Raw genomic sequence first — 11,622 nt, 5'->3', positions numbered from 1 at the left:
ATACATAGTACCGACCGAGCGGGGTGGGTTTGTGACAGGGTGTGTCATGCTGGGGGTCTAGAGCCTAGTAAAGACCCCTAGTGGGGGTACAGTCAGAACGTTTTGAGGACTGTTTTAAAGGATTTTGGACAAATATTTTACAGACGCAATAGACGTATCATAAATAATATACTGTAGTAATATTGGTAGGCCTATACAATAATTTCATTTAAAAGATATTCTTTATTTAAAAGTTGTAATTTTTTTATTAAAAAAAAAACTTTATAAAAGCTTGCAAAGGGATAAACATCAAAGGGAACCATACAATATCACATTAATCTGTATCTTAAAAAACCTAGCCTGGTTAAGACGAATTTAAGCTGATTCTTTTTTTGTTAAGGAGGTTTGTTAGGCCTAAATCCACCACTCCCTGAGCATTATTATTATTATTATTGCACAGAAGATATTCAAGTATAACTCATTATTTCTAATAAAAGGTGTTAACGTTTAACTTTTTCGGGAGGTTTAAGCTGGTAAGGGTAGTGTTTTTGATGGATTTTTTTTTTTTTTATTAAAATGAAAAGTATGAGACGGTGCGATATTTCCTGCATCAAGGTTATTCTTGCTCAACTTTTAGCCCTACGTATAGACCCAATCAGCATATCGAGGACACATATCAAATTTAACTTAAAAACGCACCTTATTATTTTTGAAAGTGATGAAAATTGATTTAAACAATAGCCGTATCAAAAGAATTGAAAAAAATTCCTGAACTTCCAAAATGGCTCTTTTATTTTGAACATGAACAGGCCCTAATCCACAACTGTCAAATGGTGTTGTTATGACCATTAGCAGCTTTTTATTAAATAAATAAAAATTCCATATCATTCAATTCCAAGATTGAATGAAAAGTTAACAAGAAATCCCAAAGTGTCATAAAAAATCCCGAGATCTTGGGATAAATCCCGGTGGTCATATTCATGAGAAATTGTTCTTCATTGATCGGCCGATTGGGGCGCTAACTGTAAGCCTGTTGTTTTTTCTACAACCATAGATGGCGCTTCCCAGGTAAACAACAACACATGGACGTACCGGAACATTTTTGGCCAACATTTTTACCTGAAAAATGTAAGTATTGTAGGCCTACGTGTAAAATATTGCTTAATTAGTTAAACCAAATCTGATTTTGTTGACGATAGCGTTTAGGCGTACAGAGAGTGTAGGGTAAGTCTGGACTGATATAAATTATTGTTGCTTTTGAGATGAGGCCTAGGTTAGGCCCTAGGCTAGGCCTAGCTACTCAAGGCCTAATCTAAAGGCCTAGCCTAGGCAAGCGACCGCCAGCCAGAACGGCCGCCAATGTGTGTATGCACAAACTGTACAGTACGCTCGCTTATTGTTTACTGGTTGGTTTGCTATATTATATACTATTATAATATATAATATAAACTTGTGATAAACGCTGAATTGTTTACACTTGCTGAAAAAATTCAAATAGCTTCAGCTTTACATGATTTTTTGAGTAGCTTTTCTAGCTTCCTCATTTCAGACTTGCTAACTTCACTGTTGCAGCTTAAATCATGAATAATTAATAGAGCCAAAATTTTTTAACGAAATGAACCATTTATTTGCAAAATAGCTACTCAAAAAGTCATGTAAAGCAGAAGCTTTATATATATTTATTATTCTCAGTGGTTGAATTATCACAGTCACATGACGGTGGTAACACTATCATATTTTATACTGTATTTTGTTTTGGTAATTCAAATGTTGAGCAAATAAAGTTGGCCTGCACTTCTCTCTTCATGTTACTGTTGGGCCTATATGCATTAATATAAATAAAAGCATAATTGTACATGTTTGGTGTGTGTTGTATTTAGTGAGAGATACTCTTTATTAATTGTGCATGCATCACCGGCGTTCCATAAGCTTTACTCATTGGTGGCCATTCTGGCTCGTGGCTGCTTCGGTCCTACTCCACATTCCACTCCCATTGTATCACATTCCAGGTGGATCGGAGTTCAATATGATGATTATTCCAAGCTTGGGGCTAGGAATGGCTTGATATTCATGAAAACTGATCATAAAAATCTATAGGTAAATGCTTGGTACACAACCTTTCCCTTTTTTATTAACACGTTTACATTTGTCATATAAAAGCTACTCAATTTGTCCTAAATTCAAAGCAAATTCAGGGAGTGGGGTTGAATAGCTTGGCTTTGCATTACCCTTCCCTTAAAAATTACTCTCGCTATCTTAAAGGCACTACATCTTGGCGTAAACATAGCCACTTTGTTTTTGAAATTGGGTTGATTGCACATTGCTTGGTTTCAAATGAATTTCTGATATTTTTAATGGACAATAAAAGCTATCTTAGAGCTCATTTAAACAGATCACAAACAGATCTCTCAGAAGTACATGAAGATTTAAGATAGCTTTTTAAAATAACAGAAATTTATTTGAAAACAAACAAGTTAAAAATGTGCATTCAACCCAATTAAAAAAATCGCCATAATCACCGTAATTCTTTTAACTTGCCTAATGCGACTTTGCCTAACGCGAATCATTTCTAAGGCGATCTTATTTTACAAGCCAAATTGTTGTATTTTACAGTAATTAATGAATCTGAAAGTCAAATTTTATCTAATAATTAAACAACTTTCCAATGGCATTTCAGATTCGTTTGACTTAGGCAAGTTCAACTGTATTAAAACCAAGCTTCCTTGGTAATTAATGTAATGCTAGAAATTTAAAGAATATAATATTTTTATAGTACCAGTATAACCATATTTTTTTTGGTAAAACTAGTCAGTTGGTTGACACTTTTCTCCTTATTCATCCATTAACATGAAACACATTAACAACTTAGCTGTACTTTGAATTTAATAACCCTTCGTAAATTCATATTCAAACTCAAGTTATATTAACACAAAATACTGATTACCACCCTCTATTGTAATATTTTAAAATGATAATTTGACATTAATACTTCTAAAAATAGGTTGTAAACAAATTACAAATGTATAATATTGAATATCATTCATGTTATAATTTATTTTTTAAATCATGGGCATAGGAGTGTGACTGCAGATATCCTTCCTTCACCCTACCCCCTGTCTCTTATACACATCTAGATGTGTATAAGAGACAGGTTTACACTGGCTGTTAAGTTTTAATTGGAAAAGGGATTTAGTTCTGGGTGTGCAAATCTCAGATCTGGAAAATTCAGACCTCAGATCTCAAGTAATCTGCAGTGGCGGACTTAGGGGGTGGGGGAGTGAATAGGGTGGCTGGCCACACCCCTCCGTTTACCGTGAAATAAAAATAATGGTCACTTGTCTTGCGTGTGTGCTTCTCGTGTACTCTGGGTGTACATGAGAAGAAATTCCCTCATTTTAACAAAATAAGGCCTATCATAGTTGATGTTGAAAAAAAAAGGGTACAAACAGTACTGTAATTTAGGCTAGTGTATATTAGAAAGACTCGCAGACCTATAATAGAGAATTATTATAAAAATGTAGAAGTACACAATCTTGTCGGCCTGCCACAATGTATTCGTATAAGTCAGCTTCATAAATGTTGTTTTAAAACTTGCTTATTTATTTAATTTTAATTTATGTTTTTGATTTATTCCTCTTATTTTATAGAGGGGCATGTTGGTATAGCTGGCAGCATGACGTGACTGACAACTTAAGCAACATGATGTTCTGCTATGTGAGAAAGTGGATAACAACACAAGAATACCAGATGTTGGTAAGTGGAAAGATATTTCATTTTTAAAAATTAATAATAAACATGTAGACGCTTATATGGTGCTTAACGCCAACAAGTCCTCTAGGTGATTCATATTACTACCCCCAGTCATTGGATTAAACGCCTATTGAACGCAAACTCAAGCTCCCTGGGGGAATATTCCATAAGTTTCCGCAGCTAAATCAGCACATTTTGGCAAATAAACCCTACCAGATACACATAAATTACTCCTACAGTAGGTGGAGAGAAGCAATGCAGATAAAGTGTCGCAAGTGAAATGCACAGTGAGGGGTTGAAGCCCTGACCTCAAGGTTGGGAAACCAGACTGTTCCCACTGCGCCAAACCACTTACAAATTGTGATGTAGGCCTAGTATCGCGTGTTATTGGATCAGCCCCTGATAACAATAATAATTTGACTTAAGAAATCAGTCATGGTAAAATATTTTTTTTCTTCGTTTATTTTTACAATTATATATACTTTTGTATTTCATATCTTAGCTTAGACTTTAATCCTATTCGTTTTCCATTCATTCCATATCACCATAATTGATGTAAACTCAGTATCATCAAACATTTACAATCTCATATCTGAGTTTGCAATGTTTCATTGTGCCAAGCACCAATAGGAGAGCCTATTGTGAACTCTCAAGTCCAGAATAGGACTCAACCATTTACACTAATTCCAGAATTTTAACCAAGTCCACAATTGGACCAACATTTCACACTTTACAAGTCCAGAATAGGACTCTACCATTTACACTAATTCTAGAAATTTAATTCTAGAAATTTAACTAAATCCAGAATTTTGCACTAAGTCCAAGATATCACATAATAATTTACACTATTAATTCAATAATTTTAACCAAGTCCAGATTTGGACCAACATTTTACACTAAGTCCAAAAGGAGCAACAATTTACACTATGAAGTCCAGGATTTTATACTAAGTCCAAGATAGGACTAATAATTTACACTAATTCTAAAATTTTAACCAAGTTCAGAATTGGTCTAAAAATTTAACTGAAGTTCAGAATTTTATCTATAAACAATTTTAACCAAGTCCAGAATTTTAATGAATTTCATGCATGACCGCATCGCCGACAGTCGGAGCATCACGCACGATTGATGTTATACACATTATTAATTACGATGTTTGTTTTTAGTTCAATTTCTATAATGATTTGAAATAAATATTTTATTTTGTAGGATGGATGGATGGATGGTATTAATAAGTGCATCATTCAATGAAAATCCTCAAGTCGTTGATGTTTTGATTCAATGTGGCGCAAATCAAGATTTGAAAACTAATGTGAGTATATTTACTTGATTTGTTTTATTGAGATTCCACCAATTGCTTGATAGTATACATCATGTCAGTGCTATGTAAATCATTTGGTATGGCACAGCAGGAACGGTTCGGTTTCTCAACCTCGAGGTTTCAATCTCTCTCTGTGCATTTCACTTTCATCCTAATAGCAAGACACTATATCTGCATGCTTCTCTCCACCTGGTACTCGGTACCTAGTTGGGTTGCCTGCTCTTTCACTGATTACCAACTTAAACCAAGTGGACCCAATGACCAGGGTAAACATTGTGCTATATAACCTCAAGGAAGAGGTGCATTAAAAATACCTATACCATTACCAGTCATTACGATTGTAACATAAATTAATTTTAAACACATATACTTTAAAAAGATGCAAAAGTGTTATTCTTTTCTAACTTATTTAAATTTTGTATTTTTTTTGGCTTTTAGTCTTTTAAAATATGTAATGCATAGTTTGAAGCAAAGTTCCCCATTATGGACCCTTTAAATATTTTGGCTTTCATAAATTCATAGCTACAGCATCTGAACCAAAATGAATGGTATTTAAGCTTTCGTCGTTCTAATAATGTCCTCATTTTAAATTATCGAAATTACTAATAACCACCCGTTATCTTTCTTTATAGTGTTTTCAAATTGCTTGCAATTCAAACCAATGTATGACAGTGTTATACTTTCAATGTTTTTAATATAAGGCCTGTTTATACTTGCAATGATAACGATAAAATGCTAAAAAACAATTGTTTATATAGAAAATAAGAGAAGTTTTCACACTAGCACAATTCGATAACGATTTATCGTTTATACACAAAAATCAAAATCAAATCAAATGACGTAATAAACATGAGAAAACGATAAAGTCATTTTACTACTACGATTTTATCGTTTTCCCATCATTATGGCGTCATTTGATTTGTGGAAAATATTTTTTTATCGTGTACACAATAAATGTGTATGACGTTACACTTTCAGTATTTTATCTTCATATTTTATAGAGTAGCATTCGGTAAGCAGGCAGATTGACTTGACTAACAGGTTCAAGAGATATAGAAGAATGGACAACACCAAAAGTAAGTGGAAAGACATTTCATTTGTTTGTGATGTTGTAGCCATAGTTAATCTTAGTTTTACAGTAGTTTAATTTAATTTTGTTTATTGTAATTTTTAGTCCTTAAAATTATTATTATTTTTTTTTTTATTTCAAATTGTGCTAATCCAATTTCAGTCCTACCATGGAAATATATTTTTCCTCATTTTGGGCAATACACCATCATTTAAATGACAGCATGTTGCCCAAATTACAAGGCCTGTATCATGCTTGTTATGTTACAATACGTAAATCACCATTCAGGAAAGTTCACTGTGAACTCACCAAGAAGGGTCTGCACATTGATAAGTATTGTCTTCGGATATATTATAGTCAGGTTTTATTGAACTTGTGTTGATGTTGAATTTGTATAAAGTTAATGAATGTAGAATTTTCTTTAATAAATGAAAGCATGTTATTAAGCAATTATTTAGAAAATAATAGAATTAATAGAAGTCTTAATTTTTATTGCTTAAATCTAATATCCATTTTTAAAATCTTTTTAATTGCAGATAGCTTGCTACAATTAATTCATTTGCATATTCACCAGACCAGCAGTCCTCATTACCAGGCAGGGAAATGATGAATATTCATTGAATTCAGCTAGAACTGCAAAAACCAGCAAAACTGCAGAACTAACACCAAGTCAAGAACAACTTCTGAGAGGCATATATATCTTTCAGCGGGGCCAAGGGTGGTGGGTGGCGCGTAGGTTCCACACGTGGCGATCGCCTATCATAGGCGATCGCTTCCGCTTGGATAATCCCAACTGTCTTTTTGCGTGAGACGCTGACGAAATTTTCAAAAAAAGTTTCGTTAAGATTTATTGGATTGTACAGTATGTGTTGTTTGAAATACAGTACACTACAAATGAGTTGTAGTACAATGAAATAGTGTTGCAATCAGTTTTATTCAAGTCCAGAATTTTAACTAAGTCCAGAATAGGACTCAACCATTTACACAAGTTCAGAATTTTAACTAAGTCCAGAATAGGACTCAACCATACACAAGTCCAGAATTTTAACTAAGTCCAGAATAGGACTCAACCATTTACACAAGTCCAGAATTGGACCAATAATTTACACTAAGTCCAGAATAGGACTCAACCATTTACACTAATTCCAGAATTGGAACAATAATTTACACTAAGTCCAGAATGGACTCAACCATTTATACAAGTCCAGAATTTTAACTAAGTCCAGAATAGGACTCAACCATTTACACTAATTCCAGAATTTTAACTAAGTCCAGAATTGGACCAATAATTTACACTAAGAATTTTAACTAAGTCCAGAATTGGACCAATAATTTACACTAAGTCCAGAATGGGACTCAACCATTTCCACTAATTCCAGAATTTTAACTAAGTCCAGAATTGGACCAATAATTTACACTAATTCCATAATTTTAACTAAATCCAGAATTTTACACTAAGTCCAAGATAGGACATAAATAATTAAGTCCAAAAGGACCAACAATTTACACTAAATCCAGGATTTTACACTAGGTCCAAGGTAGGACCAATAGCTTACACTACTCTACAGACCAGACTTTGATCAAAATTTTAAGTTTAGAATTTTACCTAAAAGCCATTTTAACCAAGTCCAGAATTTTAACTAAGTCCACAATGGGACCAACATTTTAAATTAAGTTCAAAATCGGACCAACATTCTATTTAACTAGGTCCAGAATCAGACAAAAACATCGGCATTTTGAAAGGTAAACACTTTTACATTACATAATAAATTACAAAGTTCACTTGGCAAACAGTACTTCAATTCATAATTGTTCATTCTATGAATGCACAACAAATATCTGTTGTGGTTTTAGACTTTCCACAATTTATATGCTTCATCTCAATACAGCAGTGTTCACTAAGCTCCAAGTACCAGTTTGTTGTACGTTGCATAGTTCAAACATATCGGTCTATTTTGCAAAGTTCATTGCTTCATTACTATGCATTAAGTTTGACTTCCACGCTTCATCTCAAAGTCTGACGTTACTAATCTTCAGTTACCAGAGTGTCAAACTAATCAGTCCTGATTCCCCACAATGCATTTCTTCGCTCAACCTTCTTTATATAACAGCTTGGGTTTGCCCCAGTTGATCAGCTTCATTTTATCCAAGCTTCCAACAAATCCGGCTGTACATCCAATTGTTTATCTGCTTCATGCAATTAACAAACGCCTACCTGTACTGAATGCTTGTCTTTGCAATCCACAATAAACATGTGCCTGTGTTTTTCTGGAAAATACAGAGAACAAGAATTAATTCACTATGATAATACAATTACACTATTAAATAACTACAAGTACAGTATTACAATAATCATCAAGATTACGGTAGTCATAATACAAGATACATTATATACAGACTTTACTGTTGTTCAAGAATAAAACAAATTTAACTTTTGAATATGCTAGTCAAAGTTTCAATACAATAGACTATATTTTTATATAAATAAAATAGTTAATAAATTAATAAAATTTTCACCATTATCTTCAAAATTTTATTAATATTATTATAAAATTTAATTAATTAGAAAATTTATAATTAGATGATAAATATAGTAAGAAATTTATTCTGTTTTTATATCTTATTAAGAATTAATTTTAAATCTGATACTTTAATCGTATACAGTAATACAGTAGAACCCCTTCTTTATGACACTCCTATACAGGGGACACTTTTTTGTGAAACGAGGGGCAATATATATTCTAACATAACGACCAACCCCTATTAAGGGAACACCTCTAATAAGGAGATGGGGACACTTTCTGAGTGTGCCTATTGGTCAAATAACCCCTATTTAATTTTTAAATTTTTTTTTTGATCATTGCATCACCATTAATTATGGGGATTTCGTTTCCTTTCTTTTTAGTGTACTTTTATATAGGATTCTAAATACATACTTTAACATTTACCAATTAATTCTTAATAAAGTAGTTACTCTATTCATGCTACATTCATCCAATAGTAAGCTCAATATTTTACATAAAAAAATGAATATTTGGTCATGAAGTAATATTTGGAACTTTTTATTATTAAAATTCTATTATTTATATTATTTGTACTGTGCCTTTTCTTTGTAGATACAGAGCACTTCTTTTCCCCTAGTCATTGGGTCTTCATGTTTTAAGTGTTGCTGCTGGTAAACATGGCAGGTGAAGGCAACCCCACCAGGTACCCATTTTATACGCCTGGGTGGAGAGAACCCATGCAGTGATGGTTTGATGAAATTGAGAGGGTATACCATACCATATGACCTATCTACTGCACCTAACCACTTCTACAACATGTAAAACCTGTTGTTTTTACATTTGTGCTGATTTCATATTATAAATAAATTGTATTTGCATTGCAAAATGTTGCTATAAATAAGTTCTAATTCTACTTAGCTGATTCGTCAATAAAAATAAAATCATACAAAATGTATGTCATCGTTGTATGAAAGCGGTTTAGAAGCGGTTTGGCACAGCGGGAACGGTTTGGTTTCCCAACCTCGAGGTAGGTGTTTCAATCCCTCGCTGTGCATTTCGCTTGTGTCCTTGAGCAAGACACTTTATCTGCATTGCTTCTCTCCACCCAGGAGTATAAATGGGTACCTGAGGAGGTTGCCTGCTCCTGCGCTGAATACCAGCAGCAACACTTAGCATGTGGACCAAATGACCAGGGAAAGGAACTGCGCTTTATGACCGCAAGGAAGAGGCGCATTGTAAATGCCCGTACCAGTACCAGTAAACAAGCCAAAAAACTCCTTTCAAGGGGACAATTTTGCGTTTTTGGATTGTCCCCCTATTCTGGGGACACCCATATTTAAAAGGGGACACCTTTTTTTAGTCCCAAAGGTATCCTCTTAATAGGGGTTCTAAAGTATTAAATGATAATTTTCACTTTCTTAGGTTTATGAATTAGAAAATCATTTCCTTACCTGTTGCAAGTTGCGTGGTGGTGGTAGTGTACTCATGGCTTGAAGATCTCTCAACATTTTTCATATCCTGAAAAATTGAATAATTAGAAATAAGTAATAATTGTACAAATTACAATAATAAAGTGTTCAGTTTATTTACAAACAAGTGCCGTGTAATGGGTAATATGAATAAATGTAATTTTGAAGAAGCTTTGTAGTGTTGCATTGTAGGCTGAGTTCCAGTACATAGAGCTAAAGGTGGAGACTACATATCATGCATGATTGATAGAGGGTTGACTTTTGATAAGTTAATCCAAGGACTGAGGAACTGCCTGCAGGCCAATGGCAGCAAAATATTTTGAACGTGGAGGTTGGGGGGGGGGGATTTTATATGGCATACTGTATCAAGGAGTCTTGAAATGGGGTGCTGATTGGGGGCGCTAAGGTTAAGTGGAGGCTCGATGAAAAGTTCAATGGGCAGTAACTCGAAAAATAAGGTGATTTTAAGGATTTCTAACTACTTGAACATGATTTTTAGAAGGGTGCGCAACTGGGGAGTAGAGTGGGGCGACTGGAGAGGGGTATGTGAGAAATTTTGGGAGGGGCGTGCGCACCTCCCTAGATACACAACTACGTGAAGGTACCTTGATCTGCCCAAAGTGAGCCTCTAGGCTGGTGGCCAGGGGGCCGCCAAGGAAGCTATGGATATTTGACGAACTTTGGTGAATTTCAGTTATTATTATAGATATCAAGATACTGTAATCACTTCCACCATCACAATCAATTATTATTTAATTAATAGTCAACAGATTTCAAGGACCTATGATGAGGATATATTTATGAAAAATCATAAATAGCTCAATGAGGAACCCATTTTTATGTACAATAGACCTATGATATTTTTAAAAGTATTTTCCCTGATGAAACTTCTTTTTCCCAGGGATTGGGGGGGGGGGGGAGCGTCTACACCTCTGAAATGAGGAAAATATAGCCCCACCTCCCTTAAACCCGCTCTCTGTCACCACCTTAATAGTTTGATGGTGTACTGTAATAGGAAATTGAAATGGGGCCCCCTGCTCCTGCCGTTGCTGCAGACTCGACAAAGAACATATTTAGTTACTAACATTACAATTACAGTATATGATAAGTTTGTAATTATTCTGGATACTTAATCAATTTTACATAGTTCATCCTTTTAAAAGTCCAATTTAACAATCAGTTAAAACATGTTTAAAATATGAAATAATATTAAAGAAATAATGTACGGTACAAAAACCTATGAAAATTGTTATACACAAGAAGCAAATTAGTTTTTATAAAACCACATTTTTTTAAGGAATCCGATCTAATTTGGTCCTACATAGCACTTTACTTTACAGATACGAAGCGCTGTAAGTTTTTCAATGGTCATTGGGTCCACATGCTTTGTGTTGCTACCATCTTGGCAGAGTAGCAGGCAACCCCACCTGGTAGGCCTACCCATTTATACTCCTGGGTGGAGAGAAGCTATGCAGATTAAGTGTCTTGCTCAAGGACACAAGTGAAATGCACAGCGTGGGATTGAACCCC

At 34.2% G+C, this 11,622-nt stretch overlaps 2 long non-coding RNA genes across 3 annotated transcripts in view; one reads left to right on the top strand and one right to left on the bottom strand.

The window, feature by feature from the left end:
• Nucleotides 1-7,193, top strand: part of LOC117121543 — an 11,175-nt gene extending 3,982 nt beyond the window's left edge. Inside the window, exons 1-5 of one of the 2 annotated variants that reach the window (XR_004447580.1) lie at nt 1,046-1,107; nt 3,627-3,732; nt 4,939-5,041; nt 6,052-6,126; nt 6,656-7,193. This is a non-coding gene — a long non-coding RNA (uncharacterized LOC117121543). Of the gene's footprint in view, nt 1-1,045; nt 1,108-3,626; nt 3,733-4,938; nt 5,042-6,051; nt 6,127-6,655 lie in introns of those variants that run through there. The other variant, XR_004447581.1, reaches the window with a different exon arrangement.
• Nucleotides 7,194-7,286: 93 nt separating this feature from the next.
• LOC117121542 overlaps nt 7,287-11,622 on the bottom strand; it is an 8,074-nt gene continuing 3,738 nt past the window's right edge. Inside the window, exons 2-3 of the long non-coding RNA XR_004447579.1 lie at nt 10,075-10,141; nt 7,287-8,387 (exon numbers count right to left, since the gene is read on the bottom strand). This is a non-coding gene — a long non-coding RNA (uncharacterized LOC117121542). The remainder of the gene's footprint in view (nt 8,388-10,074; nt 10,142-11,622) is intronic.

The sequence above is a fragment of the Anneissia japonica genome, unplaced genomic scaffold, assembly GCF_011630105.1.
Source record: "Anneissia japonica isolate Jap-2015-1 unplaced genomic scaffold, ASM1163010v1 scaffold287921_len548085_cov176, whole genome shotgun sequence".
In the NCBI taxonomy this organism is placed as follows: Eukaryota; Metazoa; Echinodermata; class Crinoidea; order Comatulida; family Comatulidae; genus Anneissia; species Anneissia japonica.
This window is presented reverse-complemented; position numbering and strand designations above follow the sequence as displayed.